Genomic DNA, 6,662 nt, shown 5'->3' on the forward strand with positions numbered 1-6,662 from the left:
AGATGATCTTTAAGGTCCCTTTGAACCCAAAGCATTCTATGATTCTAAGCAAAAATTAATATATCTTTATTGCACCTATATATATCACATATATGTATATTTAATGTGTCTATATTGCACGCATGCATATTTAATGCACATAAATATATATATATATATTGAAGTCACTGCAGCCTCCAGACAGAACAGGCTTTTCCTAAGCCAGCAGCTGTGCTGGTGAAAGGCAGGAGCCAGGCGAGGGCAGGAGCCAGAGGAGACCTTTTAGAGCAGGAAAATTTCACTGTTTCCCTAGGCTACAAGCTAGTTTACTAAGCTTTGAATCAGCTTGCCCCTTAATGCACATCCCCCGCAGTGTACAGGCAGTACCAGCATCGTTCTCCTGCCACGAAAGGGTGATGGCATCCCGTAACAGCTCCACGCACAAGTCTTGGAGCCAAGTTTATTACAAAAAGCAGAATACTAACTGCCCAGATCAGATGTTAACCAGTTGAGGCAAACACCAGTGAACAACCTGCTGGTCAGACAGCGCGTAATTCAAAGCAATTCAGCCAACTGCAGTGCGATGGTTCACCGAGAGCAGCCAGGGCTGCCTCATCCTCACAGAGCCAGCCTGCGGCAAGGGTGCAGGGACTCACAGGAGAGAGATCATTAAATAATAATAATAGAAATGGCTTACAATCATCAGCAACATGAACAGCGGCGTCCTTATTACCCATTTCCAATGAGTAGGACACACTTTCTGACTGGCATCGTGTCCCTGAAGGCCAGACACAGTCTGAGCGCTGCACGCTTCACTGACGTGTCCTTCGTACAACGCTTGCTGCTACCAGCGATGCAGTAGTGTGACTCTCCTGAGTAGCATTTATTCACCACCAGTGGGCAAAAAACCAGTCCCGAGCTGCTCAGGATCAGCCCTGCCTGCAGCCCAGCATCCGCATGGCCCCCATAACTTGGAGAAAGCTGCAGATCTCTGGGCAAACACAGGATAAAATACAAAAAGACACAGAACTTTAGTAGTGCTTCGCAATTAAAACAGGGAGGGGAAAAAAAAAGATACTGTCTAGCTGCAAGAGATGAGGAAGCAGAGGCTGTAGGTGATGAGCGGCAGGGTTCTCCGGGCTCCCATGCAGTGGTTCAGCATCATCTGCAGAGCTCAAAGCCCGGGTCTGGATGCCAGGGACAGCTCATGCAGGTCAAATCTGCAACACCCTGTGTACAGCTCTGGCAGAACCTGCTCAGTAAAACCCAGCCCATCCTTCCCAACGCCACAGTTCAGTAAGCACATAAGTATTTCTGAGATAAGCAATGAGGAGCAGCTTCCAGTCTAAACCCACAGGTAAGGTATTTTCTAAGACCATCCAGGGGTAGCCTGGCCAGCACACGGCAGGAGCTGCAGCCTGCTTCCCACTGTAACCTAACTGGCTCCTCCTGGCAGGGCTCAGCAGGGGACCTGGGGGACACTTTGGGGCAGAAGGCCACCAAAGCGACTGGCTGAGCCGAGCCACATAGGAAAATCTTTGCGCTTCATTCCAGCCTCAGCACCCACTTCCTACACACAACTAAACACAGGAAACTCCCTTGAAAAAATCCCCCAAGCAAACTTTCTTAGGGAAAGAAAAATAGTGCACCGAGTCACTCTATGTCTAATTCCTTGGAAAATTCCCACTTCCCAGACACCCAGCCATTCTGGACAGCTCGATGACTTCCTTACCCTGCCTCTACGATGCCAGCTCCTCCATCTCGGCTGCAGGTGTCACAAGGGACGTCCACCCACTTGGCCCCCTGGTGCTTTCCCAGCATGGAAGACAGCAGATCAAAGTCTCCCAAGGGGACGCAGAGCCCTGCACCCCCAGGAATTAGCAGCCAAAGTCTTTTTTTCCAATGCACACTGCTGCAGATAAGAGAAACAAATGTGGGTACCGTGGGAGGAAGATGCTCATAGGGACTCATCCCGCACTGCTAAAAACATGGTCACTGACAGAACAACTTGTTTTGGTGTGAAGGTTTCTTTTGCCTGACAGACTCCATTAATAGTCCCTACCAGTTTTGCTTTTGCTTTTAGCTAACATTTAAAACCAAAAAATCTCTCCCATAGAGAGGACATCAACGGTTACAGCCAGAAAGCAGCAGTTTTAATCAGAAAGGAAGTGCATAAACCAAAGGCAACAGGATGAAATTAAAGGCAAGGCTGAAAAGCCTGCTATTAATAGACAGCCTGTTTGCTTTTACGATTTTTATTGTTAAAAGCAAATTGCCATGCCTTCAGCTGCAACTCAGTCAGCTCTGCTCAGAACCTTCCCTGCACAACCCAGACAATCATTATTATTCCTAGCAAAATACCAACTGGAGACAAAAACAGCTTCGAGTAAAGAATAAAATACAGCTTTGAGATGCACGTAATTCTCTGCAGAAAAGTTTCTGCACACCATAGGTTTAATAGGCAGCATTAAGGTTTGATCGGTGCTTTCCAGTCCCTCCTTACAGTGATTTTTAACTTCTCCAAACTTCAACTGCACACATGAATGTTTCCATGCAGCTGCTTGTCCGAGGTGAGATTTTTGTTTGATTTTTATTTATTTTAGCCAAATGGTTGAGCCATTTCTGGGAATAAGGCTACAGTAAAGGGAGTGCTTTGCAATGTTAAAGAGAAACTGTTACAGGAATTTGGGAATCTCCTGTGTCCTCATTTTCCAGGGTAAAGGCATCAATAAGGGGTTGCAGCCCTGGGGAAGTGCCTTTTGCAGCTCCAGGTTCCCAATTTGAGCCTCTGCTGTCTTCTCTGTGGTCAAGCACAGGCTGCCCTGCGGCTCCTATAGGGGAAGTGGCCCTGAGCGCATGAAACGCCATTATCACGTTAAACACACATTACAAAATACAGCAACACTCAAAAAAATTAAAGTCGCGTCATTAAAACCCATGCTCTTTGAAGTGTGGGATTTCTCCATGCAGAACTGCCACCCAGTGTCACGGAAATGTCCCAGCCACAACCTTTGCTGCTTTTGGGAGTTTGTCACATTAATGAAAGCAAAACGCTTCATGCAGAAATTGTCAGTTAGGTACAAGGTACCTGACATGCAGCCTCACTCTCACGGTGTTAACATGGCTTGAGCAGGGGAAAGAAAAAAGCAATCCTCAAGGCTTCCAACTCCTACCTATGCTTTTCTTTCTTATTAGAATAGGAACCGCAATCACACACTGTAATGTTTGGTTCACACTCTCTAGAAAAAAAAAAAAAAGCTAACGTGAAAGAAAATCGCAGATGTGCTGTGTCCCAAAATAGACTTTATTACACATTTGCTGCAAAAACTGAAGATGAGAGCGTAAATCAGCATCCTTCACCCCAGACTCAGACGTACTCCAGCATCACCCCGAGCCGGGCAGGGTGGGCAGCAGCTGGCAGTCATCTGCCCCCACACTACAAGATGCACCAGGGGCTTTCCCCACCCACCAGCACAGGGAATTTATTCCCATTCTACAAAGCTACTTCGGCTGTTTCTAATTTTCTGCCCTTTCCATAGGTCTCAATGTGGGTATTTTCCTGCAGAGCACCAGGTAGGACCAGCCCCACAAGGCTCATCAGCATCCACCGCCTGCCCTGCTCCTTCCTGGGCTCGAATCATCTGCCCAACCTCCAGCACACGCCTCTTGAGTCAACACATGCTTTCTCCAAGGTCTTCCTCCTGCCTCTGTTCCTCCCCACAGGCGCCAGGCAGGGCTTTGGGGACACACAGGGACAAACTACCACGCACCAGTCCTGCTTATGGCTCTGGGGCATCCTGACCCAGACTCCCCTCCGTGGCAGAACAAGCCTACCCCTCTGAGTGTGTGGGGCTGGGGGGCACCTGGGATGAAATGACCTTCAAAAAAGATCCAAAGGGGCTTTGAAAAACTATAGCAGAGCCCAATGGAGCCATGAATCCCACACCAGGCACCCCTCGTGTGCATGTGAGCCCCAACCCACTGGGACAGGGTCAGTCCCCCCCAACACTTCAGGAAGGGTAAGGATTTGGGAAGGAAATTTGTGACACTTGCAAGCAATTAAATGAGAGAAACATCCCAGGGTGCCTGGCTGGGACAGCACCCAAAGAGGGGACAAGCCACAGGTAACATTAAAGCTTGGCCTCAAGTGCCTGTCCCCGGCAACCCTGCTTCGTGGCAGTTTGCAAGCAATGCTTTCTAATCGGATAAAACGAGCCCCAGATGGAAAAGCTCCAGAGGAAAGCAAGCACCAAACAGGCAAATTAAGAGCAGCAGTTGGTTGCAAAGGCAGCCCCTTGGGCTTAGGGCTGCACAAAGCAAACCCCCTTCACCTTCCTTACCGTTCCTCTGCTGTGAAGCAAGCAAGCCCAAAGCATTCCAGCGGGGAAACCAAGGGACACATCCTGACCTGGGGGAGCTGAAAAGGGAGAGGAGGGTGCCACACAGCTCCCTAACCAACCTGTGGGGACCCTCGTCACTGGCAACAGTGCAGCAGAGATGGATGGAGACCCCAGCAGAAGACCAGCAAGAGAATATCATCACCAGCCTAGAGCAAGGCTCTCGGTCACACTGTGGGTCCAGCCCAGGGACAAGCACTGCGTGCTCACCTAAGAGACATCTTTCCCCCAGCATCAAGCAAATGCACTTGAGAGCCAGCAGCTCACGACCAGCCCAGCACATGCTAAACACCAGGGATTTACCAGGGCACAGGCTGCAAAGAAGATCAGGTCCCAAGGTATTTAATTAAAAAGGACTAACACAACTAAGGTCCTGTTGTTAGACACAAACACACAAATCCCAGTTTGCTTGCAGTTACAGACTGTTTGTTATTTTCCTACTTATCCTGAGTTTTAAACAAGAATAGGAAAATACCAGAGCGAAGACATGCAATAACTGTAGAGTAAAGAGACTCAGGTGGGATCGCCACAATGGATGAGCACCAGCCCATGGGCTCAGCCAAAACCAGGCACCCTGAGAGGAGGAAAAGCACCCTGAGGTGCCTCCCTTCCCAGCCTTCCTGCACCATGAGCAGGGCAACAGCTCCCGGGGCTCGCTTCAGACCAGCTTCACATGAAAGCAAATGGAAGAGGAACTGGAAACAACAGGAGTACCAGCTTTTCTGCATTTCCTACTTAGTTCTCGCAACAGCCCAAATCGGCAGCCGTCCTGCTGTGTCAACAGAGCTGTGGTGCATAGCTGTGGCCCAGAGGTACAGCTGTCCGCACGCTTTAGAAGAATCCAGGAGAAGTAATTAAGGCAAAAAAGCACATTGTCTTTGATGCACAACACAGGGATCAGTGCTTCTCAGGTGTCTGCCAACTGAGTCTTGAAGCAGGCTGCACCCACCTCAGTCCTGCAAGGATCCCGGCACAAGGAGATGGACCCAAGCTCTCTCCTGGTCATCAATACACTTCCCCACTCCACCGCCACATCCTCCCCACAACTGCTGTACTAGTAGCACGAGACTAAAAAAAAAGACTCCGATGCCAGAATCCGTTTCCAAAAAGGAATTAAAGCCATATTTCAAGTTGACAGTATCTCCTGAAAGTGGATTAACCACTGCAATTCAATCCTGCCTCCCCACAGCGATCCCAGCCCCAGTCCTCTTTCAGCAGGAATGATTTCAGCAGTGTAAATTGAAGTTCAGAATTCAATTTGTTTCCACAGAGAGCATCAGTCTGTACTCTAGGGTAGCAGGGCAGACCCGCATACATCACTGTGCCTTTCTTGCTCTTTTTACCACCCTGTTTCATACCCTATCCAGGGTAAAAAAGTATATGGGAGAGAGAAAAAGAGGCACATATCAGTCATATTGATAGGGCAAGGCACATTCATCATGCCTAAGCTGTGAAATATATCTGAAAAGAGGATTTTTAATATCCGGTGGTATTTATGAGTCTCTCGCAGAGACCGCACAGTGAAGAGTTGACAATATTCATCTGAGTAGCCCTATGGGACCCTAAGTGTCAGATAATCCGCAGCCTTTATTAACTGCAGTGAATTTTCTACAATGACATTACCACAAGACAAGTGTCACTTGAAGCCCTGTGCTACCCATACAGGACCCAGGGCAAGACAGCAGCTTGAGGATGCCTCCACGGAGATCTCTGCAGGCTGTCCTCTCCTTCCATGGAGGAGGAACAGACACAAATGTCTTGGGGGACCCTGCAGGGCTGGGGCAGAGCCACAGCAGCCCGGCGCGCGGTGGGAGCTGCTATCTGCCCCACGCCACATGCACCAGTTTGATAACAAACACAGCTTATGGCTCCTCAAACACCATTCACAAAGCCAGTAGGTGGAAAAAACATCTAAAAGCCTTCAACAATGTTGCAGATGCCCTGGTCCCTGAGCAGAGCTGTTCCCCTAACCAGAGAACTACTTCTAACCTTCTGAACACGTGCTGAAAAAAACAGTTCAGCCCTGAACACAGCGGTTAGAAATACCTGGGTTCAGTGTTCAGGACTGTTTCTTCTCTACTCCAGCGGATACCATGCCCCAGCAGTGGTGCATGTCACCTCCCCAAGCTGAGGGACTGACAGAGGTGATGGAGATGGTGCAGAATCACCAGGCGGTGCAAGGGTCACGCTTCATGCATGAAGATGCTGGAGCTGAAGCACAGTCAGGCACCTCCGTGGGTACCTGCTCAACGGAGGCAGCCACCTAAAAACGCTTCTAGCTGAGCC

Source organism: Phaenicophaeus curvirostris, chromosome 13, assembly GCF_032191515.1.
Source record: "Phaenicophaeus curvirostris isolate KB17595 chromosome 13, BPBGC_Pcur_1.0, whole genome shotgun sequence".
Taxonomy (NCBI): Eukaryota; Metazoa; Chordata; class Aves; order Cuculiformes; family Cuculidae; genus Phaenicophaeus; species Phaenicophaeus curvirostris.